At 32.6% G+C, this 27,152-nt stretch overlaps 1 protein-coding gene and 1 long non-coding RNA gene across 15 annotated transcripts in view; one reads left to right on the top strand and one right to left on the bottom strand.

Moving 5' to 3' along the window:
* The window catches only part of MAGI2 (membrane associated guanylate kinase, WW and PDZ domain containing 2), a 1,604,868-nt gene that overhangs the window by 757,676 nt on the left and 820,040 nt on the right, over positions 1–27,152 (bottom strand). The gene's annotated exons all lie outside the window — the stretch shown is intronic.
* Positions 1–27,152, top strand: part of LOC116419659 — a 127,311-nt gene that overhangs the window by 80,935 nt on the left and 19,224 nt on the right. For all 3 annotated transcript variants that reach the window (XR_004229928.1, XR_004229929.1, XR_004229927.1), the window contains exon 3: positions 21,868–21,954. This is a non-coding gene — a long non-coding RNA (uncharacterized LOC116419659). The remainder of the gene's footprint in view (positions 1–21,867; positions 21,955–27,152) is intronic.

The following is a 27,152-nucleotide window of genomic DNA, read 5'->3' as shown; positions in this document are numbered from 1 at the left end:
TCACTGTTACTCTGATAGTATTGAGGTGTGTGTATGGATATATATATAGAGAGAGTATTGAAGTGTGAGTACACACACACACACACACACACACACACACATTTTTATATATACATACACACAGATAGAGAAAGAGAGACGGGGAGGGAGGGCTTATTACTCATATTTTAGGAATAATATGGGTATAATCTCCCCAGAAGAAAACAAACACCAGGACCCTTGTTGGTTCCCATGGCTAAGACACAATAGAGGGACAAAGAGTTTTTAGAAATCTTTTGATTTACTCAAACAAATAAATAATCTTCTCATTACTTATATACCTAAGCCTGATAATTCCCTCCCTAGATACCAATTGCACATGTTCTGACCAATATCTCTTCTTCAAATAACTTTTCAAAAAATCAATTAACTCTTATTTTACTTTATTGTATGTCACATAATTCATGTGATTCCCCTTTCCCCATACCAAATACGGCTTGAACAAATTGACCAAAAATGTGAAAACATTAAGCTTTCAAAGAATAGCCTCCAAAGTTCTAACCTGATGCATCCTAAAGGTTGCATGATGCCTTTCATTTCTTGAAAGCTTTGTCAAAGGAATATATAAGATAATAATAATGAAAGTTGATATTTTTATAGCATATTATACTCAAAGCATTTAAACTTTTGGATCTCATTTGCTCACAATGACTCTCATGGATAGATATTACTAATATCATCATTTCTATTTTACTTATTAGGAATCATATTCAAATGGGGAACATATTTTGCCAATGGTTGATCAAATAATAATAGCAGAAGCAGAAACTGAATCAAGATCTTTCTGATTTGAGCACTTTATTCATTCTACTTCACTACCATGCAAGCTCAAACCTGTATGCATGTATGTTATCTGAGTTGCAGACTAAATCCACAGTCTCATTATAACAATTAATGATCATTCAGAAATTCATTAAATTGTTTTCAAAGCCAAGAATAGTTGTTATCAACATAGGTGGAAGGAATATCTATTCATACTTATCAAATAATGAATTCGTGAAGGACTAAAGTAAGCACCATCAGAAACTCTTAAGTACTGCTTCAGGGTCTATCTACACTATAATTTTATGGAAATTAATCTATCTTTTCTCCAAATTTACTATTCCTTAATCAAGATTGATACCAATATATTAATGATTCAAGTACATTGCCTTTGAAATCTTCCCCTGTCTTTCTGTGTAATTATAAAATAAGGAGATGAATTTTATATTGTGACATGATTAGTACTCTTCCTATCTCATTAAGAAGGCACTTGGATTCAATCTGCACTGTATGTATTTGAAGGCCATTTATTTTAGGTGCTAATAGGTTGGGGCTGAGCTCAGCTAGGAATCTTAAATTTCTATATCATGGAAAATGTGTTTCATGAAGGTGCCACACACAATATGCATATTAAATTCTACTGATATGCCACCTGTTGCCTCTAATTACAGTGGCTCAGCAGACAAGAAAAAATGAAATACTATTGCAATATTAGGTCTTCCTTAAAATGTAAACTGATATTCTCCCAACATTTGTCATTCTTTATGACTCTGAGGGGAGGGAGTGTCTTTGAACAATTGCTTGAAATCAATTTTAATTAATTAATTAAAATTAATTTTAGAAAGATACAAATATCAATCTAAAGTTCAGATGGTGGGAATGGGTTGGAATAGGAAACTGTCATGTAATAGAAAACTGGCAAGTAAGCCATCCAAACTGATCTCTGGTATAGTCTGAATTTCTTAGGACAGACCAAGAGCTTAAGTGACTCCATCCATGGTCACCCAGAAAGTTTGTGGCAAAGGATGTGAACACAGGATTTTATAACTCTAAAATTAGTTTTTTATTTACTATCTGTGCAGCATCTTATTTCTCAATCAAAATTCCTGAAGATGAGTGACATGATTTAATCAATGCTTTACCAAAAATGATTAATAAGTGAAGGAAATTACAGCTAGCAGAATCAGTTTAGAAGAATACATAGAAGGTCATGCATATATTGATATGCCTAGGATTTGAACCAAGCTAGTAGCAGCAAAAACTGAAAGGAAGATTTAAATGACAAAAATATGGCAAAATAGAGCTTGTGAAAGAGATTTAGTATACATTGTTTAAAAAAGAGGAAGATCATAGCTTCTATAGGATGGTGCAATGTCATAGAAACCAAAGTAGAAGCAATTTTAATAATGGAGAATTATTAGAATTATTTCATTATCAGAATGAAATGTTATAGCAGGATTAAGAAAATGAATTCTAAGAAAAAAGAGTCATTAGATTATTTGATTAGTGATTTTGGGGATTGTAATTTCTGTGGAACTGTGGGATAAAACCCATAATACAGTAAAAAGCATCATAATCACTACTTGCACATAACTTATTCAAAACTTTGGCAGCAACAAGGAGAGAAATGAAATGGTAGGTAGAGGGATTAATGGGGTTCAGCAAAGGCATATTTTTAGGATCAATGAAAATTATGTTAAATAGAGACAGAGTAAATTTATGTTTATATAGAGCTGCCAGCTAAATAATTTTTCTGTCTTGATATTTCATATCAGTAAAATCTGACTGATCTCCCTCCCATCAACTGAATTGTTTGTACAGATTTGTAGCTTCAGTGTAATAGCTGCAAATCTGCATTTCCATATCATAGAAATAAGGTTCATCACAATAAAAAGTATCACATACTATTCGTGTTTTATCCAACTCCGCAGTATAGATCTTTCCAGAGAAACCATTCTAGTGATCTGCATAATTTTACTCTACTACCAGGTAGGGAAAGAGGGAAAATAAATGGCCCCCACATTGCATCCCAGACAAAATCGCCCTGGTCTTGAGAAAATTCTATTTCTAATGTAGATATTGCTTAACAGTTGTGTGAATCAAACATATTCTGTAATGTGTTCCCAGACATGTTTTACTAAAGTATAAAAGATTCACATGGTCTTATAGGAACTTGATACATCCTTTAGGCATCAGAATAGTTTTGGTGCTTTTGCTGGCTCTTTAAAGAAGATTTCATTGAAGCTTAGATTGTCATCTTACTAGCTGAGCTATTTAACTTAACACTGATCCTAAAGATACTCTGAAAACATACATTTCATTTCAAATGGCATGCAGGTTTCTTTTAAAAATGTGTAATTATATACATATAATTATTATTAGTATATAATAAAGTACATCCTCATCTCTTCACAAGTCAGCCTTATCCTACATTTTGGTCTCAGAATTATTCTCCTTTCTTTGGGAATTTTAAATCAAATCTATATCCTCTCCCTTAGAGAAAAGATCACATATTTTAATGGGAATGTGATGATTTTTGAATACTAATCTTCCAATCTTTTTTAGAGGCAGCATTTATGTTTGAATTTTAAAATTAATATAACAGTAAACAAAACACTAGTACTTACTTAGATGTTTCTTTTGTAATATATTTAAGATCCTTTTCAAAGAGTTCATTTTATTGACACTTTTACATCCTTAAAGAGAATAATAAGGTACTTCCCTTTTAGGTATCGCAGAAGGAGTAGAGTTCAAGAGTAACAAATTCCCCAATTATGTAATTGCTTCTTGTTCAAAGATACATATGCTCTCTCTATTGGTTATGCCCTACACAGGTCAGATATAAAGAAAATTCATCACACCATCCTTGAGATAATACATACAGGTACAGAAAGCAAAAACAAGCACTTGGGCATCAATTATTTTGAACAAGTGTTGCTTTGCAAAATGTACTTTGTCATCTTTTCTTCCTGGAAGGGGACCTTTAAAAATAAAAAAAAAAAAAAAAAGAAATTTATCTAATTCCAATCAGTCAAGTCCAATGAATTCATTGACTTGCTAATAAAAGCTATTAAGTTTTCATCTAAAGATGCACTTGGTATGAATAAATCTGATTAATAACTCTCTGATTAATCTGATAATCTGATTAATAATCTCTCTCTCTTAGTTTTAGTACCTATTGTAGAGTATTGTTGTAATGATCAAATTTGATATTTGTAAGAAATATTTAATAAAGGGCCCGACACTTATACTTAGTAGGCATTACATAAATACTTATCCCTTTCCTTTCTCCCTTTAGAATTTTTTACATACACTATTTCTTCTAAGCCTCACATTAGCTCTTTAGGGAAGGCAAAGGGCTATTATTATCCTTATTTTACAAGTGAAGAGACTACGGCCTAGAGTGTTTAAATGATTGGACAATCTTCACAAAACTTCTGTCAGAAATTGGATTTGAACTTAGATATTTCTGAAGCCAGGTTCAATTCTTTGTCCAATAACCCATATTCCCTCTCAACAATCAATAAGCAATCCAGGGTTATCGTGGGAAAATTTTGATGGAAATATAAGTAAATGTTTTGTAAACATTTTCCAAGACAACATGATTAAATGAAGATAATTTATTTGAGAAGGGGGGAAAGGTTTAAATTTATCTTACCAGTTGTATTCATGTTCACACTAAATGTTACTCTTAAAAAGAGTTGAGCAGATTTCACATTTTCAGTTGCTTATAGATGGAAATTATAGGTTAAGTGTCAAAAAGAAATCACATATAGATGTGAACAATTATATTTTTAATTCCTAATATGCCTTAATTAACTAGTTTGATTGGTAAACATTTGAGTACATAACAATTAACATTTATATATTGCTGGTCATGTGCCAAGAGCTTTGTAATTATTATTTTACCTAATCCTCATCACAATCTTGAGAGCAGATGCTATTAATATTTCTATTTGGCAGATGAAGAAGCTGAGGTTGAGAGAAGTTAATTGACTTGTCCAGGATCACTTAACAAGTAAATGTCTCAGACTGGTTTCTATTCCAGTGGGCCACCCAGCTGTTATATCTCTTTTACTTCCCCAAATCCCAGGATCACCATGACTTGAGCTTTCCTGTGGAATAATTTTTAAATATTCCATGATTTTATAAGAATATGCATTTCCCCAAATGACAAATAGTCAAAGATTATGAACAAGCATTTTTAGATGAAGAACTCAAAGCCATTTATAGTTATATGAAAAAAGTCCTCTCAAATAACCTTTGAAGAGAAAAAAAGTGATTTAAAACAATTCTGAGGTATTACTTCATTCCTGCCAGATTGGCTAAAATGACAGAAAATAAAAGTGAGAAAATTTGAAGGGGATATGGAAAAAAATGGAACTGTAATCCACTGGTAGCACAATTATGAACTGATCTAACTATTCTGGAGAGCAGTTGGAAACTGATCCAAAGAGGTATAAAACTGTACCTAACCTTTGACTCAGCAGTATCATTCTTAGGTCTCTATTCCAAAGAGATCAAAGAAAATGAAAAAAAAAAGGATCTATATGTCAACAATATTTATAGTGGCTCATTTTGTGATGGCAAAAATTAGAAATTGAGGGGATGCCCATCAATTGTGGAATGGTTGAACAAGTTGTTGTATGTGAATATAATGGAATATTTTTATTCTGTAAGAAATGAAGATCAGGATGCTTTCAGAAAAACCTGAAAAGACTTCCACAAACTAAAGTAAAGTGGACTGAGCAGAGCCAGGAGAATATTGTGTACAGTAATAGCAATACTTCATGATACTCAATTGTAGAGGACTTAAAATTCTCAGCAATACAATGATCTGAGAGAATTATGAAGGACTTTTGATGAAAAATCCTATCCCACTCCAGAGAAAGAGATGATAAAGCCATATTGCAGATTGAAATTGAAATTAGAAAGTTTTGTTTATTCTTTACTTTTTTTGGAGGGGGAGCTGTTTTCTTTTGCAACATGTGTAATATGAAAATATGTTTTGTAGGACTTCACAGATATAATTAATATCAAATTGCTTGCATTCTCAAGGAGATAGAATGAAATAGAAGGGAGGAAGATATGTGTAACTCAAAATAAAAAACAACATTTTTTACATGGAATTAAGAAAAAAATTAAGAGGCACAGAGAGATTTTTCAGTTCTGTGGGATGAATACTTTATCTCCTTGACAATTTCTCAGATAGAATATATTAGCTATAAATCCTTATTTGGACTCTTGGCAGTTAGTTACAGTATCTGCCTGCCATTCTTATAAAAAGAGTTTAACAAAAAAGCTTTTTCTAGGGTTTAACCTAATACTTCTTTCCCTGTTACAGTTAAAGGCCATCACTTCAAGTTCACCCACTTAGTTAATGAAGATAATTAATCCTTGTTCCTAGTGTAGGCCCCTTTATAAATCTCTCTACAATTAATTTCTTTCTAGCATCTTTGTTCTCATTCCAGATTGAATACAACTCAATACATTCACCTTGTTTGACATGATTTATTTTTTAAACATTTTATCGTTTTTGTTATTCTGTATTCTTCAATTCTTCAATCTTCTAAAAATAAAAATAAAAAACAAAACAAAAAGCTCTAGAATTAATTCAGAGCAGCAATGATAACTCAAGCAGTATAAATACATGAATGGTCAGATAATTTTCTTGGTCCATCTTCACTATTTCTCATTCATGACCACCAATTGGAATCAAGGGTAGACCTTTTAAAATCTCAACCTATAATATTTTCTCATTGACACTGACATTGACACTAAAAATACATTGACATTGACACTAAAAACCATGTGTTACAGGAACTTCAATTCTAGGATCTTGCTATCTTGAATGGAACCACTCAAAACACTACTTCAGAAAAGCCTTAGACATGCTTAAGTTCACTTTCTCCTCTCTGGCCACCTCTTCCATATCTTCATCTTCAAGTGTCTTGCTGCTGCTTCCTATCCTTTAAGTACCACAAACTCTCCTTCCAAATCTCTTCTACTCTGAAAAAATCTCACCCTCCCTCCAACTCCCCTATTACCTTAACTAAACTGACTGAGTCATTGTTGCTGATTGGAGTGCCTCAATCTCTTTTCTATGGTACCACTCACTAGTCCTATGATAAGCATCCTCTTTGTCCACCATTTCCCTCTTAGCACTTTACATATATCATCATATTTGTAGATACATTTACATATATTATCACTTTAGAACCTCCTATCAATCTTATATAATAAGCAATAGAGGTATTATCATCCCAGTTTTACAAATGAGGAATCTAAGGCCCAGAGAGCTTCATTGTTTTGTTTGTGATTTCAAATATTACTGATATCAAGTCCAATAATCTCTCAAAGTAAATATTTGTAAAGCAATTAGCACACAGGCACACACTACATATTTAATAAATGTTTGTTTTCCTTTCTTTTCCCCCTCTGTATTATTTCCCTCATTAAAATATATGCTCCTTAAAGTTAAGGAGTATTATCTTTTCTTTTCTTTCCTCCACCTTTATACCTGCCTCTTTCCCTTCCTCTCTCCATTCCTTAAAATTCTGTAAAGTAATTATCACACAAGTATATATTAAGTATTTAATAAATGTTTGTTTCCATTTCTCTTCCTCTTCTCTATTATATCTTTCATTGAAATGCATGCTATTTAAAGTTAAGGACTATCCTCTTATTTTCCTTTTTCCTTTTCTCTACCTCCCTCCTTTCATCTATCTTTCTATTTCTTCCTTCCTTCCTTCCTTTCTCTCTCTCCTTCTCTCTCTCTCTCTCTCTTTCTCCTCCCTCTCTCCTTCCCTCTTCCTTTTTTCCTTCTGTCCTTTCCTTCTCTCCCTCCCTTCCTTCCTCCTTTACTTTTTCCCTTCCTCCCTTCTTCCCTCCCTCCCTTCTTTCATTCCTTCTTTTCATCTACAGAAGCTATTCTAAATACAACACTAAAGCAAAGCTATTAGAAGAGAAACCATATTCTTCTTAAAAGAATGGAGAAAGGTACAAGTATTAACTAGATATTTCTACATGTTAGTTGTCCTGCTGAGGATAATTATCATCTGGTATTTATTGAACATACATTATGTCCCCATAGAATTAGGTAATGCAAGGGTTATAAATGAGAAACAAAAGAGGTTCTCTAAGAAAACATGTCTACAGTGGTTCCCTAATGCCTGCTGGCTCAAACATAAAATCTTCTGTTTGGCTTTTAAAGATCTTCCTACTCTGTCCAGGACTTTAGTCCTTTTATCCTATAATCCTCTTCACAGACTCTGCATTCTAGGGACACTGGTGTTCTTGTAGTTTCTCTCTCCCTCTCTTGGCCCTCCTAGCTAGCTGTTATTTGTTGTTCCTCAAGCCTGGAAAGTGCTCTATTTTCATCTCCATTTCAGGGATTGATCCATTTTTCTTCAAGTCTCATCTAAAGCTCTAGCTTTTGAAGAAATTCTTAGTCCCTCTCTAATCTTAGTGCTTCTCTTCTAAAAAAAACTCTGAATTTATTTGCAAGCAGAATCTTTATACATAATTTATCTCATGTTTTCTCCTCTTAGATTGTGAGCTCCTTGAAAGCAAGGGTTGTTTTTTCCCCCTTTCCTTGTATCCTTAGCACTGGTCCTGGCACATAGCAGTCACTTTAAAAATACTAAATATCTGACTGACTGATTCCCTAGATTACATTGAAGCTAGAAGAAAAATCAAGTTCCAACATAGTCAGTTTTCCCATTTTTCCCCAAGAAAAAGATGATGAAGTTTTATATCTTTAAAGAAAATCATCAGGATGGCCATTAAGATTTAAATGTTTATAGTATTCAGTCATTTCAATTATTTACAACTCTTTTGAAACTCATTTGGGATTTTCTTGGTAAAGAAACACAAGTGGTTTGTGGTTTCCTTCTCCAGCTCATTTTACAAATAAGGAAACTGAGGGAAACAGGATTAAGTGACTTGTCCAGGATCACATAGCTAGTTAAGTACCTGAAGCCATGTGAGAACAGGAAAAGCAGTCTTCCTGATTCTAAGTCCAGTGCTCTATATATGGCATCATCTTGCTGCCCCAAATGCTATGACTTCATTTAGGGTTTTCTTGACAAAGATATTTATGATTTCACATTTTCTTTTCCAATTCATTTTACAGATGAGGAAACAGAGGCAAACAGAGTTAAGTGACTTGCCTAGAGTCACACAGCTAGTAAGTTTCTGAGATCAGATTTGAATTCAGGAAGAGTTTTGCTGATTACAGTCCCAGTGCTCTATTCATTGTGCCACCTAACTTTCCTCATGATTTAGTTACCCCTTTCATTATTCAAAACCTCAGTTACCACTCTTGTGGAAGTCTGATCTTAATTCCTTTCTTTAATTTAATTTAATTTCTTACAAAATGCCACATTCAGAGAGCACTATATATTTTTACAAAGAAAATGAAAACCAAAAGAGAGACTATTTTGCTTCTTCCCTTTTATCTCTCCTTGTTTCCTTCTTAAGCATTCTTCTTGAGAATCAATAACATACTTTTTGAAGCTCATTCTTTGCTCTGTGGTGGTGGATTGAAATCTGTTCACTTTATACACCCACAAATCTTCTCACTGTGCACTGGCTCTTTGGAAGTAAGAAATGGAACAAAATTTCATCTATGAATAGTGAGGGCTCAACACATGGGTAGGTAGGAGGAGAAAGTACAGCCCCAAGAATGGGAGAACATTACATTAGGAAAATAATTTACTTATATCTTTTGTTGAAACCACATTCATTTACAATGTTATTTTACTGGAATGTGCTCTTATACACATGCATATGTATGAGCATACGTGTGTGTGTGTATGTGTGTGTGTGTGTGTAAAGCTCATAATATATATATGTGTGTGTGTGTGCATGTGCATATATAACCATCTATCTTTCATGCCTAAGTGCACATATACATATGGATAAAGAGACATATGCATGTCCATGCATGTGTAGCAATATCTTAGTTTTATGCATATGGGTGTGTGCACGCATATGTATAGAAGTATAATACATTGTGTTTATGTACATGTGTAATCCATCCACCATTCATGCATATATATATATGTGTGTGTATAAAGATATACATGTATGTGTGCATGTATTTACACAATAATTCAACATTCTCCACCTCATCATACATAAGTAACACAGGAGATGTGTGAGATGGCTCCCAAGAGCCAACTATCAAATTTCTAACATGAGCATTTAAATCTAGGAAATTAGCAACTGCTACACGTCAGAACATGATTTATTGTTTTGTTACTTGTTTGGACTTAAGGAAGTGATGGAGAAAAATTTAATGATTCATATTAAATTTGAGTGTATTGCATGTATATTTTTCCCTAGAGAGTTTCTTATTAAACATTTACTCAACATATAGAGTATACACACACCCACACACACATACATAAAACATATATAAATATATATTTGTGTAATAGATAGTATGTGTACCTCTATATCTATATATTTATATATACATATAGACCCTATGCATACTAACACAAAACATGGAAGGAACACAGAAATATAATCAATCAACAAGCATTTATTAAGCCCCATCATATACCAAAATCTGTGATAATTATGGAAGAGGAAGGGAGGTTAACAACCCTGCTTACACTTAACCCAGCTTCGTTCCTTACACTGGACATCTATGTCCTTATTGCTGACTACATGCTTCTTAGGTCTAGCATTCTCCTCTGGTAGGTGAATCCCTTCCAGAAATGTCTATTTGAAGAAGAGCTCAAATCAGCCTTAGTAACGATCTAACCTCAGCTCCTGATTCTCAATATCATCTTCTTCCTTTCCCTTTCCTTTTAGGTAAGAATACACATTTGTGAGAGTAGGGACTAGCTTCCCTTTTTCCCCCCTTGTATTTGTATTCTCAGCACTTAACACAGTGCTTGGTACATTGTTATTGTTCAGTTATTTTTCAGTTGAGTTCTACTCTTCATGACCCCTTTAGGGATTTTCTTGGCAAAGACAATGAAGTGATTTGCTATTTCTTTCTCCAGTTCATTTGACAGATGAAGAAACTGAGGCAAATAGTATTTAGTGACTTGTTCAGGGTCACACAACTTGAAAGTATCTGGTGGCAAATTTGTACTGAAAACTTGATTCCAAGCTCTAGTGTTTCATCCATTGTGCTAGTACCTGTCCAGTACATGTAGGTTTTTAGTAAATAAATATTTTATATAACATTGTATGAAGGTACAAAAATTGAAGCTACCTCTACTATCAAGGATCTTATAATGTAACATGGAAATAAGAAATGATAAATATAAGTGTATAGAATATATAAATGAATAAAAATAAATCAGATAATTTAAATGATATATAGAACTCTCAGGTTAGTCAACTTCTTTTACTAATATAAATCTTCACCTTCTCCTACTACACAAAGTCCTAGATAGTTAACTGGAGCACAAAGGATAAGTGATTTGCTACAAGATATATGACACAAGAAGGAATTATTTGAACCCAATAATTTGTTATAGTTGTTGTTTCCCCTCTGTGTCTAACACAGTCTCTGTCCATTGCATTACCTTCCTTTCTACCAATAAAAACAAGGTAATTAAATACAAGGTAGTTTTGAAGAGAGAGCATTAGCAATCAAGGTGATCAGGAAAGACAATGTCAAAGGTGGTATTAGAGTTACATTTTAAACGGAGAGAAATTCTATGAGGTAGATATGAGGATGACATGCACTCTAGATATTGTTAATAGAACAACAAAATTATAATACCTAGCATTTATGTAGACTTAAATATTATCATACTTTATCCTTTTAATAATCCTTGGATATAGGAGATATTTTACATTGATATAGAAAGGGATAATTGACTTGCTCAGAACCCTTCAGCTAGTAAGTCACATTGGCACTCAGATCTTTCTGACCTCAAGTCTATCATTTTATTCATTGGGTTTTCTGATGATCAAGTGTGTGTGTGTATGTGCATGCATACGTGTGTGTGTGTGTGTGTGTGTGTGTGTGTGTGTGTGTGATCTATATGTAATCCATATATGGCAGTTAAGGTATGCGACTATCCCAAATATATATTCTCTGAAAAAGTTATGTTTCTATTCCTCCTTGCAATGTATCAATCATACTTGGTTCTCTCAGGACACCCTATGTGAGGAAATGCTCCTGTCACTTTTACTAGTCTAGAAAAAATGGGAGTAGAATTGACTGTGTGTCTTTGAAACGGGACCATCCTTACCTACTGTGGAGAAATTCATTGCCAAAAGATGGCTTAAAAAATGACAGATGTTTTTGACCTCAGAGACATATGAAGCCAAGTCATGAAGATTTAAAAGGGTTTTTAGTCAGCATTTTGTAGTGTGCACATATAATCTGCTCTACTGAGGTGTACAATTGTTAATATGCATAAATCTTCAATGACATTATGAAATTGTTCCATTTTCCTCAAATGCTTTTTTTTTTACCAGTTATATAAACATAGTAAGGATATTGCTTGAATTTCAGATTATAATACTCCCATATTAGAACTAATTTGAAAGGGTCCTCTGGATCAAATTTTTTGGAAGTATCTTGTACACCAGATGAAGATGAGAGGCAAAAATGAAGCTATTTATCAAAAAATTTAGGGCAAGATATATCCTGATAAAAAAATTTGAATATCATTTATCTTTCATTAAAATATGTAGCTGGGAAAAAAATAAAAAATAAAAATAAAAACCCAGTCTCCATAAAAGAAGAAAACACTAACACCAATTAAAATAAAAAAAAAAAGATGTAACTATATACTGTTTACCTATGAAGTCAAAATCTCATTTAAAACCATACCTCCAACTTTACTTGGGGTATTGTTTGTTGATAGCCTAATTTTCTTAATGGTAAAAATACTCTTATCTCAACATAAGAATATTTTAAAAATTCAGTTCTAAAAAAAATAAATTCTTCTCTGATTAGCACTATTTCTGTCAAAGAGGTCAGATGATAATTGATGATGAAAAACTTGGCAAGGCAATAACAAGCTTGTTCCATATTAATTGATATCCAGCATCTATTTTGTTCTTAGGTTTTTAACTTCTGTTAAAAGAACAAAGTGTTTAATATTTGAGGTTCACATATATACAGAATATGCGTGTATATTTCATATTATAAAACCTATTGCCAGAACAATTAGAAATGATTTAAAGGCTCAAAGTTTGGCCTGTTCATCCACAAGGCTATCCCGAATGAAAAAGAATGTCTATTACTTGTCTATTGCCCAAATAATGCCTATACTTGCATTGAACTGGTTCCCTAATGAGAAATTCTGAAGAATGAGGTATAAAGGGAATTTTATTACCAGAAGAGAAGATGGATGGCCATGTAGCAAAGCAAAGGAATGAAAACTAGTTAGTCAAAGGGTTTCACTGGTATTTTCTCAATGCCTGAAGAATGCAAAGAAAGTTGTTTTTTTTTTTTATCACTAGTTGTTGAATTTTAGTGTGTTGAATATCAGATGTTTTGTAAAATTTTGCAAAATTTTCATGAAACATGGATAAGAGTCTTATAAGATGGACAGACATGTATGAATTACTATCTAGACCATTGGAAGAAAATACTGAATTAATGAGATTTGAGTATTCAGCTTTCTATAAAATAAGAGATATATGACTATTATCATAGTTCAGGAGGACAAAAATAAAGAAAAAAGCATCTACTCTGAAATTAAAATTAGAGCTGGGACAATAGGCAAAATTTACAATACTTTCATTTTTCAGAAAATAGAATAATTAGTAGTAGAACCTCAGTGTTAGGAGTCTAATAGAAGAATTTTTGCTATGTATTGCTCTCTGCAATATGTAGACTTGTATTACTTGATCCTCTAAGATGTAATAACAATCCTTTCCTAAAGATAAATGATATTGAGAAAAGAATGACAGAAGCAATTAAGAGGACTTTGTGAAATTTTCCTATTAATGGTTAGTGATTATCATCATGTCTTCAAAAGGAAAAAGTTAAGCAAGATAATGAAACTCCTTTTCCTTTCTAAATTTACTTAGCATGTCTAATAGTTAATTTTGTAAAAGCTTATTTCCACAGACCACGCAACACTAATAAAATCAGCATTTGAACAAAACAAACCACCTGTTGATATAGATAACTTTAAGCCTCAGTTTCCCTTACATGTAAGTTATGATTGACTTAGAAAACTGTTTGGTTCCTTTCTCCCTCATAACATCACAGTTTTAGTATTTGAGGATTTTGTTATTTTTAAACAACAATTCTCCTTATATATAATATCTAGATTTGAAATGCATCTTAAAATTATAGGAAATTATGAAGAGATTTGCATAATTATATTTAGCTATGAATGCAGACTATCTCAAACCTAGGTATATTTTCTTATTAACTCTAATATAAATGTACTTCTTAGTGATGGCCATTAAACAATGTTAATGGTTCATGGTTAAGTATAAGCTAAGAAGCCTTAGACATAATATAATATCTAATGGTATTAGAATTAGATATTTTACTTTTGTAGAGCAAATACCAAATTACTTTGAAAGCATTGATATCATTACTACTTATTACAACATCATATGCTTACCTTTTCAGGGAAATACTTTATTGAATGTTAAATGAATTAAATTTAACTTTTTAAAAACAGTTAATCAGCATGTAGGAAGAAACCATAAAACATTAGAATTCTGTGGAAGAACTTTGCTAGATATTTTTCTATCTCTTTTTATAAATGAGGAAACCGAAGACTATGACAGAGTCCATGGAATAGTCAAGATTTATTTATGTAAACTTCAGTGACTTTGAAGCTTTAAATATGTTGTTTTTCCTTATTTTTTCCACAATTGAGTTTTGTATTAAAATCTCTTAAAAGCATAAATTTATTCATTAAATCTTCAAAGTAAATACACGGCTTGTAATGTAATTCTGTTTTATTTCCTTTCCTTTTTCACTTTTTACTTTATTTCACTGTTTTAATTCATATTAAAACACAAGAAACATTTTGTATCTCATGTAGAAATCTACCATTTGCCATTATGTTGTTTATTCTTCACTGGGTTTGAAGTATGACATGTCTCATAAATTGTGGGGTAGAATATAAAGAATATTAGGTTGTTCATATTGCCTAGGATTTTTCATATCAGGAAAAATAATGAATCTTCAATGGTACCATGGAACAAAACTTGTATATAATCTTGAGGTACATGGGTAATAATAACATCCAAATATAGAGTTGACTTTCAGGTATTCAAAATCTTCCCCCTCTTTAATTTTTCTTTTTGATGTCTCAAGAAACAACGGAATCACAGAATCTCAAAATTGAGAGAGAATCAGAAATTAGTACAAGCTTTACCAGAGCAAGAATCTACTCTATAGTGTTTCCAATGTGTTGCCTGAATATTTGACAACCCATATGATGGGAGAACCCATAATCTTTTGAGGCACCCCATTCTGCATTTGGATAACTAGTTGTTAGAAGCTATTCCAATATCTTCTAATACCTCTACCCTACCTTCTCCCTCCTCTTGACTTCAATTCACAACAATAGTTCACTACTAAGTATTTCAAACTGAATGCTCTGAAAAATCTCAAATTTAATATGTCTAAGACATCTCTTCTTCAGTTTTTTATTTTTTTTATCTCCCCCCCCCTTTTTAACCTCACACTTAGCCCTTCCTTTCCCAAGTTCTGTTTCTGTCAAAAGAGCAATAGTCTTCCCGTTTCTCAGGATTCTAATCTTAGCATTACAACCCTCACTCACTCATCCAAGCCATTACCAATTTCACAATGTCTCTCACATCTAACTTTTTCTCTACTCACACAGCTGCCACTCATTCCATCTCCTCTCGATCGGAAGGGTAAAACCACAAGCCCATATGACCTATAACACTCCCAAATAAGGCCAAATAAAATTAAAATCTCATTGGGAGATTTTCACAAAATAAATAAAAGTACAGAAGAAAAGAGAGTGTTTTTCTATGTGACTTTTATATCAATATTCAGTCTTATGTGCTGTTGATTTAATGGCTCTGATTTTAACTTTAGTTTGATACCACTATCCTAGATCATTGCCATAATCTCTTTGTTGTTCTCTTGATGTATAGGGTAGATTGGAGTCTTGTCAAAATGATTTTCCTTAGGGAAAGATCTCTGACCATGGGATTCTACCCTTCATTCACTGCATAAGGCTGCCAGGAAAAAAATATAAATTTTAATTTAGCCTTTAAAGCTTTATTCAATACATCTTCTATTTTCTGTGGTTATTACTTCTACTGTGTGATTCAGCCAAACTACTTATATTTATTCTGTTCATCAATAATTCTCATCTCTCTGCCCTTGCACTGATGATCATCTTCCATACCTAGAATACACTTCACCATACAGATTAAATCTCTTCTTCTCCCTTTTCTCTTCCCTCTCTTCTTCTCTTCCCATCTCTGTCTTTCATTCTCTCCCTCTCTCTTCTCTCTTTGTCTCTTGCTTCTTATCTCTGTCTGTCTGTCTTTCTATTCTACCCCTAACTCCTTTCCATTTTGCATGAAACTTTTCCTGATTCTCATATACGGGTATCTTTTCTCCCAAACTAACTTACGTTTTAACACTTTGTAATATTTATATTCATTTACTTTATAATTGCTATATATATATGTACATATATATACATATATATATATATATATATATACACACATATGTGTGTGTGTCTTCCTTCTTAGAACATAATTTACTTTTCAATAGGGATTATTTCATTCCTTTAATTTCTATTCCTTGAATAGCATTTGGCACATATATAATGGATGCTTAATAAATGCTCATTGATTGATTAATTGATTTATTTGTCTTACTGTGAATTTGGACCTGTAGTAGGATCCAGAGACCACAATTAATTAAATCATGCAGAACTTACTTCATTAGTCTTCTTTTTATCATATCTTTTAAAACATTTTCAGTGTGCCCCTTGACATTTCTTAAAGCAATACAACAAATATCATTGATGCAATTATATGATAAGCCAATCATCTGAAAAGAAATATTTTGTTAATTCAGTAAACTTAATGTCACCTAATTCTTGTAAGCCTTTTAATCAATTAAGAGTTACTCAAGGAGAACTTTGAGTTTAGATCATATAATAAGTGGATTATTTGTCTTGGATATTTAGATATAATAGCCCTTGTCCTACTTTCTCCCCCATTTATATCTTTAAGAATATTTTACTTGAAAAAATCATGTTATCTCATCAGATCTTGTAAATTCATGTAAATTCATAAATACCAAACAATGAAAAACAAGATATAAATACATATAAACATATATATGTGTATATATATATGTATATGTAAAAGACAATTGGTTAGAATGATCACCTTCTATTCAATGCATTAACTAGATAAAACTATGAGATTACTATTCCTATTGTCATTATTATTATCAACAATAGAAATGGTATTCTTAAGTATACCACAGAGGAACAAGCTGTGTCAATTGACATAATGTATTTTTTAATCCACAAAGACTTTATTTATATGGAGAAAAAAAAAAGTCAATTGACATGGAGGCTTCAGAACTAATTCTCTTTCTTCTGTCTCCCTCTCTCCTTTGATTTCATTTTTTTTCTCTTATTATCTGTTGACTGAAACTTAGCTTGGGGCAAAAAGCAGATCCAGTTATTCCTGCCAGGAGAAGTAGTTTAGAAAATTAAAGAATCAAATTTATTGTAATGTTTCAGAGTGAGAAGGATTTTAGGAAGTAACTTCCTGTAGGAAACATCATAAAATCAAGTCATTTTAAAAGCATTGACAGTTTATGTCTGTGATACTTTTTTGCTGCCTCATCAGGGACATAGCCAAAAGCAAGTTTTAAGCTCCCTACTATCTCAGTATTTAAATCATTCTTTAGTTTTCTCTCAGTGTGTGCACTATAAGATCATTCATTCCTCTTTGGATATTTTTTATATTTGTTTACATTTTCAGTGGTTAATTCTCAGGGCAAACTTGGATTCTAATGGACAAGTTTAAGTACATCTGAATTAATGTTGCTCATCATTTCTATTCAAAAGATGTCTAAATGCTCCTTAGTCATATACCATGGCAACATTTAATATTTTGGGGTAGGCTATAAATAAGGTGTTCATTATTATTTTTCTTTCCCCATACCCTGTAGCCACAACAAAATCACTCTTCTTGTTAATAGCATGTAGATTACTCAGGGAACAAGTGTCAGAGTTGTTTAATTTGCTCTCAAATACTAAAAATCAAATAACAGCAATGCCAGGTTGCCCAGGTTTGATAATGTAACACAAGCCTTATTTCATAAAAGGTATAAGTATAAAAAAGTACAAAGATAACTTTCAACATTTTAAAAATGTCAATCTCCAAAGGGATTGTTCACATTTAAATCATAAAGACAATTTTGTGTAATTTTCTGGCCAAAGGGTGGGAAGTATGTTGATACCTCATATAAGTAGATTCCTTAGGCTGACAGTAGTATATCTTTATGTGCTGAATAAAGTGGGTACATTAAGGCTTATGGATACAAATCTCTTTTAGGGAGAAGACAAGCAAGTCCTGTGCTCACAATACTGCTCAAGATGATGGCCTTCCTTGGCACTCTATACAGTGTTCCATTTGCTTTGTTTTCTTTTCTGTTCAATGTTTTCATTATATTTTTTCAAACAGGAGGACTATATTATATTGTACTATTTATAGCTTTAATTACAAACTTCTATAATTGAAACCTTGAAGTTCCCCTTCAAGGGACCTTTATATTTTTTAACCGGACATCCAGGAACATACTATTACTACACAGCCAGCCAAGGGAAATTGTTTTCAGAAGTCCAGCATGCTTTTTGAATTTGCACCAGGTCCATTTTGAAGGGGTTGGTTTGAGGAAGTAGAATAAGTATTTGTTCAGCATCTATTAAATTGTAGGCACTTATTAAGCACTTTACAATCTTCAGAACTCCCTTGGGAGGCAGGTCTTATTACAAGTTTTTTTTAATATTTTTGAAGAAACTGAGTTATAATGAACTTAAGTTATTTGCTCAGAATCACATAATTAGTATCTAAGGATATGTTTATATGTTTAAATACAGGTCTTTGTTCACTCCAGGCTGAAAGTTCTATCTAAAGTAAAAGCTAACTGTTCCTTCTCCCTCCCCCCTTTTTCTATCTCCCTCTCTCTGATCTGTATGTGTGAGTGTGTGTGTGTGTGTGTGTGTGTGTGTGTGTGTGTGTGTGAGAGAGAGAGAGAGAGACACTTTGTCTTTGTCTGTCTCTCTCTGCCTCTTCCTCTCTCCCTCTCTCTCTCTCTTTCTCTCTCTCTCTCTCTCTCTCTCTCTCTCTCTCTCTCTCTCTCTCTCTCTCTCTCTCTCTCTGTGTGTCCCTGTGTCTCTCTCTCTTTTTCTGTCTCTGTCTCTGTTTTTGTCTTTCTGGCTTTCTCTCTTTGTATGTCTCACTCTCTTTTTTTGTCTCTGTCTGTTTCTCTCTTTTTCTCTGTCTCTCATAAAGTGAGTTATCCATTCATTAAACAGTGACGTCAGGATTTTAAACAATATCTTCAAACTCCAAACCCAGCATTCTTTCCATTGTACCACACTACCTCACAAACTTTCTTATGCAACAACAGTAAAAAGTCAGAGTTGTATGACTCAGAATTTAAATGATGCACGACAAATCCTCAACTTTTATAAAGGTAACATATTTAGATTGGTGTGAAAGTAAAAAACTCAGATGTCAATAGATTAACACAGTGAAATGGTGGAGGGGAGGTTAAGTTTGTTACTACCAAAAACTATGATTTTACACTAGACATTCCAAAAAATTCACCTTTCTTCACACAATTTTTTATAACAAAACATTAATTCTGTAACATGTGTTTTCCCTAAAACAGTAACCATGAAATTAACTCATAAAATAGAGTATGAAAATATAATCAGTAACATGCAAAACATTTTCCCACTATTAATTTCCTAGAATTCTGTGACCTTTTGTGCTAACATCTGAATCAAAAACCAAAGCAAAAAAATCATATCATTTCAGACAATACTATATTTCTATAAATTTCTCTACTTTAGCTCCTCTGAAAAACAATGGAGAGGTTACTGAGGCTTTCTTTAGATGCAGTTGTAAAAAGACCCTGAGATGGGTGAAGGTCTGGCAGAGATCTTCATGTCACCTCTAACACTGAATGCATGGGGAGCTCTTATCCAACAATGGTAGGGTGAACAAGAGCAGTGAAGTGCCTAGTAAGACACCAGCTGTTTCACAAACTTGTACAACATCACACCTTTTGTTTCTTTTTTTTTTCTGTAATTTGCATAGTCATGAATGTGCAAAGTTGATGCAAATGTGAAAATGAGACTACTCTTTAAAATCACCTGAATTCTTGAAGTCATGAGAGTTAAATGTGAGAATGTTGAAGACTGACTATATGTTAAGAACAAATTTTTTAAGATAGCTAATTTCTTTTATTGCCTATATTTAAAAAAATGAAGATCTTCTTATCAAATTACTTGATAAATAGAAGTCATAATTCCATTAAATGCCTCTCTATTTAAATTTTAAATAGTTTACAATTTAAAACTCATGAAATTCTTTAAGTAATTGAGATTTGGAGTAACAATGGATTATATAAGATGAAAATTTGTGATATGAGAAATGAAGACTTCCCTTTAGTCATCCTGACAAGTAACTGTTTGAATAATTGATTGAAATCATATCTATTAATGGAATGTACCAAAAAAGAAGGTGATGATAAAGCCAATTTCTTCTGTTTGGTAAGAGACCACAAGATTTGGAATTAGAAGACCTGGATTCTAATCCTAGTTCTCCTACTAATTACCTATGTGATATTTAAGCAAATCACTTTACCTGTCTTGGTCTTACTTGTGAAATGGAGGGTTTGTATTGAATTATCTCTAAGATATCTTCTAGTTCTAATATCTTATATTGTCTAAGTATATATCATTGTTAAACATTATTTTTTTATTTTATTTTATTTTTTAATTTAATAGCCTTTTATTTACAGGTTATATGTATGGGTAACTTTACAGCATTGACAATTGCCAAACCTCTTGTTCCAATTTTTCCCCTCTTACCCCTACCCTCTCCCCGGATGGCAGGATGACTACTAGATGTTAAATATATTAAAATATAAATTAGATGCACAATAAGTATACATGACCAAACCGTTATTTTGCTGTACAAATAGAATTAGACTCTGAAATATTGTACAATTAGCTTGTGAAGGAAATCAAAAATGCAGGTGGGCAAGAATATAGGGATTGGGAATTCAATGTAATGGTTTTTAGTCATCTCCCAGAGTTCTTTTGCTGGGCGAGTTGGTTCAGTTCATTACTGTTCCATTGGAAATGATTTGGTTGATCTCATTGCTGAGGATGGCCAGGTCCATCAGAACTGGTCATCATCTAGTATAGTTGTTGAAGTATATAATGATCTCTTGGCCCTGCTCGTTTCACTCAACATCAGTTCGTGTAAGTCTCTCCAGGCCTTTCTGAAATCATCCTGTTGGTCATTTCAAGAACAAATAATATTCCAAAAATATTCATATACCACAATTTATTCAGTCATTCTCCAACTGATGGGCATCCACTCAGGTTCCAGTTTCTAGCTACTACAAAAGGGCTACAAACATTCATGCACATACAGGTCCCTTTCCTTCTTTATGATCTCTTTGATATAAGCCCAGTAGTAACACTACTGGATCAAGGGTATGCACAGTTTGATAACTTTTTGAGCATAGTTCCAAACTGCTCTCCAGAATGGTTGGATGTATTCACAGTTCCACCAACAATGTATTAGTGTCCCTTAAACATTATTTTTGAAAAACTTAGCTTTAACTTTGGTTCTTAAAATATATATATATATATATATATATATATATATATATATAGTGTATAAATAATAGATAATTTTTTTAATTTTGGGGAGATTTCTTTTGACCTCTACATAGTTAAAATCATTTTTCTTTAACACAACATTCATTAGTCTCATTGTGATTATTTGTCTTAGATCAAATTATACTAATCAACATCTTACTTTAAGAATCAATTAATTTTATCCCCACAGAACTGATAGGAAGTAAAGCTCAGATGGTTAACTTACTTTTGGTTTTCCTGTATAAAGAAGTTTCTGATGAAATGATGTTGACCCGTGGTGAGTAATTCAGTTTTAAGATCAGAACAAAATGGTAAGTTCTGTAATGCATTTTTCTGAAGTAAGTCTGTGACTATTTGATATCAAAACAACTAAATGATTTGGCTGATAATTCAAGTTGCAAACATTTTACACACATAGGAACCTGAAAAGAGCTATCACATTGAAGCCTCAGTATAAACTATGCATTCTAGGGTTTATGAGCATCAGAAAGGATTTTTAAATGTTTTGTTACACAGGATTCTACAACATAGATTCGTTTTGCCTCTCTTCTATTCCATGGATAGTATTATTATGGCGTTCTAGTATATCATAATAATACCTTTTGAGATTCATCAGGTGGCAGTCTGTGAACTTTTCCCATGCTTGTTTGTTTTCCTGAAGTAATGTGGCTAAAGTTCTGGGTATAGAGTTTGAAAGAATTGAGTTCAAATCTTATCTCATAAACTATTAGTGGGATTATGACTAAGTTACTTAATTTCTCAGGACCTCTTTCCCAGCTATAAATTGGATAATAAAATACTTAAAATACATACATCAAAGTATTGTGATGCTTGAATAGGCAACACAAGTGTCAAGCTTTAAAATAATATATAAACATCCATTATTATTATTAATATTATTATTCTCATAAATAAAGGGTCACTAGTCCATTTTTCTGAGACTTCATCAATAATAGAGACTCAGAACATATCATAAAATCTAGGATAAGGGGAAATGATTCTTGTTCCTGGAACTTCTTCAGTAATTAGGTAAATAAGAGGGATTGGCTGATGTCAATCATGGTGAAGGAATGTTCCCCCCTCTAATAAACTTTTTTTGTTAAGAAATGTCATGGAGCTTCTGCCTCTATGTGCTCTCACAGAGGACAAGGAAAAGGCTACTGTTGATTAGTTTAACTGATTTTCTCAAGATGGGAACTAAAAATAAAGGCATATGGTCCCTTGGGCTACTTAGGTTTTTTGCTCTTATAATCTGAGTTAAACTACATACAAGTTGGAACATACCAATGTTTACATGAATCACAAATGTCATCAGAAAATTAGCATGCCTTCTTTCTATTTTGTTTCCAAATATTCTTTTGTTGATGAATATACATCCCTCCAATCAAGCTTTGTACTTCCTATTGAGAAGACAATAAACACTGACAAAATTATTTGAATAATCAGTACTATAGTTTTTTAGTCAAATTAAACTCATAGTACTGTCATTTAAAAATATAAAAATACTAAAATTAGCATGATTCCTTTTAGTTGAGAGGATTTGTGTACATATAAGGTTTGATGGCCATTTAAATTAAACTTTAAAAATCATCTATATGTACTGGAAGCAGAAGCAAGCAAAAAAAAAATGGTCAGAAAGACATCTTCCTGAGTTGAAATTTGGTTTTAGATATTTATTAGTTGTGCCTGGGCAAGTCACTTAACCCTGCTTTGCCTCAGTGTCCTCATCTATAGAATAAAAGGTGAAGGAAATGGCAAACCTCTCCAGTATTTTTGCCCCCAAAAAACTCCAAATGAGGCTAAGGGGAGCCAGACACAACTGAAAAATGAATACCACCAAATTTCTTCTCATGCTTTAAGTATCTCTAATTGTTCAATAACATTATCTTACTAATAATCTATACATTCTCTACGATTATTTAGACTAGTCCTTTGATGACAAGTACAAAACTCAGAAGCAAGTTTGCATTTGAATCCTTTCTAGCTTTTCCTCTACTGAAAAAGTTTTCAAGAACCATCCAAGAATTATATCCTTTGATGAGGTCTCTATATAGAACTTAAGAGGATTAGGAAGGTAATAATACACAGCAATAAATAAATTCATTAGTACAAATTAAAAAAAAAAGAATTGAGCTCTAGGAGGGAAAGTCATAGAAGTTGAAATTGAAGAATGGAAAGTAACAAAAGAAGAAGCAAATTAAAAGACTTGAGGACTATGTGAACTCTTTTAGAACAGAAAGCCTCATTTCTATTTCTTTGTTTTCTCAATGTCTATCACAGTCCTTGGAACATAGTAAGGGATTAGTAAATGCTTGTTGACTGACATATATATGAGATATTTTTTTTAGAAACTCAGAATATCACATTTGGATACAGAAATACAAATGAAAATAAAGAAAAAGTTGTAAATGCTTTAAAACAAGATCATAGAATATACTGTATGCTAATAAAATGAATTTGATCTTTATATGTTTGGTGATAGGTAAAAACTAAAGATTTTTAAGCAAAGAAGACAAAAAAATGAGACTTAAAAATAAGAATTCATTCCTGGCAGTAGTATAAAGAACAGATTGGAAGAATATGAACAGGTGAAAAGACCTGAGATCAGACTATTGTAATAAGTAGGAGGCAAAGGATGCTTGTATTAGCTTAGTTGCAATGGGGATAGAGAAAAAGACACAAATGGAAAATATGTCCCAGTAGTGAAGTCAAAAGTATTTGGTAATTTCTTGAATATGAGAGCAAAGGGAAAGGAATAATTATTTAGAAAGGGCCTGTTGTATGCCAGGCATTGAGCTAAGTCATATTAACATATTAACAATATTAACTCATTTGATCCTCACAATAATACTATGAAAATTGCCCATTTTAGAGATAAGGAAACTGAAGCAAAAAGAAGGTAAATGACTTGCCCAGCATTGGAGTCCAGATGTGAACTCGGGTTTTCCTGAGTTTAGACTCAGCATTCTATGCACTGTTACTAGATACTTCAAAGTTAGGTCAAGAAGAGGGAAGAATCAAAAATACAGTAATTTTGCTGAGGGAGACTGACTACAATAGAAGTACTAGTGACAAAAATATTAAAGTCAAAGGGAAGGTCTATATAGAAAGATCATAATTTTGTTTTTGGAAATATTATGTTTTAAGTGCTGATGGGGCTAGTAGGATATTCATATGGAGATTCTCTATGGGTATTTTGAGATTTCAGACTTAAGCTCAGAGTTAAAGTTGTCAAAGTTGAAAATACAATTTCAATTGTCAACTGATTTGAATGATTAGCTAAAGCTCACAAAGGAATAAGATTGTCAATAGAGAGGGGGGTGTTAGAGGAGAGAAGGCTGGGGATTTTGGGGACTACTAACCTTAACGAACCAAGACAATGAAGAGGAGTAAATTTAAATTTTAGAGAAAATGGTCTTGAACAAAGAGAAAATTTAGCATGATAGTTTTGAAAATGAGTTGATTAGCAGTACCAAATAATTCAGAAAAGTCTAGTAGGCAGAAGAAAGTAAAAAAGAAGATAGGATTTGGTAACAAGTGATCACTGTTGAGTTTTGAGAAAACAGTTGGGTGATTTGAGTAGAAGACTTTTCCAAGAGGTTGAAGAATGTGAGAAATAACTTTTAAGTTATTTAGTATACACTATTTATCTAAAAAAAAATTGACAGTATTGGAGAAGAATGAGACGGGATGGTAGGTAATATGATCTTAGAATGGTGAAGAATTTAACTACCAAGAATATGCAAGTATTTTGAGAATCAGAGAGTGGAAAAATGTGAGATACAACAAGTAACAGAGAAAAAAGAAAGAAATAGATTAAAGCTAAAAGGAACAAGAGAAAGAATAGAACTTCAGAGAGAAGAAACAGCAAAAGAAACACATAGGATTGAAGAAAGAATTGATTGAGAGAGAAGACAAAATAGTGCAAATAAGACAAGAGAATAAATGACAACTAGAGAGGGGCAAAAACAGATACTAAGAGATGGACACAGAGTCAATGAATAGAAAGAAGGCTATTACAAGATTCTGCAGCCATTATGAGGAAAGCAATCAAGGATTAACATTCCTGAGGAATAGGAATCTCTTCCATGATAGAAGAGAAGAGAAAATAAGCAATGATACTGGGAATCTCATAATACAGGTCCTAGAGAATGCACAGGGATTACAATAAAAATATTCAAGAAAGATACATTCAGCAAAGATACTGCTCAATTCATTCCTTCAAAAGTTTGCATTCTCTACATCTCTTTGTACTAAAGACACCATGCCAATTTTGAATACATTACTGTTGAGAATATGTTGGCCTCTAGCTGTACGGCAATTTTATCTTATTTTTAGTCAAAAAAGTAGAAAGTGGACACTGGTCAGACAGTTAAGAAGGAGAAAATAGCGTCAGCTTTTCTGCTTACATGTAAGAATTGCATGTATTGACTGCTCAGTGCTTTCTCTGGCTGCCAAAGTGCTTAAATCTTTTTTTCCCCTGCTAAATGAAGGCAACATGTCATTTTTTTCCCTCCATCACTGCAGCTGCAAGGACAGCATGAATGTTCCTAGAGCCAGACCTCGGAAAGAGCTCTCCCTGTATTCACTTAAAATTATCCTAAATATTTGAGAAATGTTAGAATAAATTCCAAAACTTTGCATTTGTGCTCTTATTTTTAATAATCAATTGATGTATGTTTTTCTGAAAACCTATTAACCTATATGTGAAATTATCTCTGAAATCTTTTACTTTAGGATGCAAAAATGGTGCCTTAATAATTTCAGTACAGTACTGTGTCTTCCCAAATTTAAAATAATAACAATAAAAACAATAATTGAAGCAGAGTAACATGGTGGATATAAACAATGTACCAATGTTTTAATCCTGCCTCCAATATTATTTATATAGTTGTGGACAAGACATTTAACCTTTAAAGTATCATAAATGGCAAATGTGATTTACAGTACCTATACTGTTGGTCTTATAAGGTCTATGTGAGAATACAGCTTGTGAAATTCTAAAGTACTATATGAATAGGAATATTTCTGGCAGTTGGTAATATGGTAGTTAGAGGTCTGGGTCTAAAGTCAGACAAATTAAAATTCAAATCCAGCCTCAGATACTTACTAGCTATGTGATCCTGGACAAATAGCATAATCTCTTGTTTGCTTTGATGTCCACATCTTTAAAATGGGAATAATAACATACTATTATTGCCCTTCCAATGAGATAATTCTAAAGCATGTCTCACAGTTTGTGGCACACAGTAAACACTATAAAAAGGTTAGCTAATTAGTATTACTACTACTACTACAACTACTACTAATACTACTACTATTACAACTACTATTACTACCACCTTCCCCATCACCAATTGTGTCATTACAACCCACGACCACTATTTTTATAACATTTAATTTGAACTGTGCTTGGCTGAACATCTAACTGGGAAATCTAAGTCATGGTATTTTTTAAACATCAGATTTGCTCCT

Source organism: Sarcophilus harrisii, chromosome 5 (genome assembly GCF_902635505.1).
Source record: "Sarcophilus harrisii chromosome 5, mSarHar1.11, whole genome shotgun sequence".
In the NCBI taxonomy this organism is placed as follows: domain Eukaryota; kingdom Metazoa; phylum Chordata; class Mammalia; order Dasyuromorphia; family Dasyuridae; genus Sarcophilus; species Sarcophilus harrisii.
The sequence above is the reverse complement of the archived record's forward strand: the minus strand, read 5'-3'. Positions and strand labels throughout refer to the sequence as shown.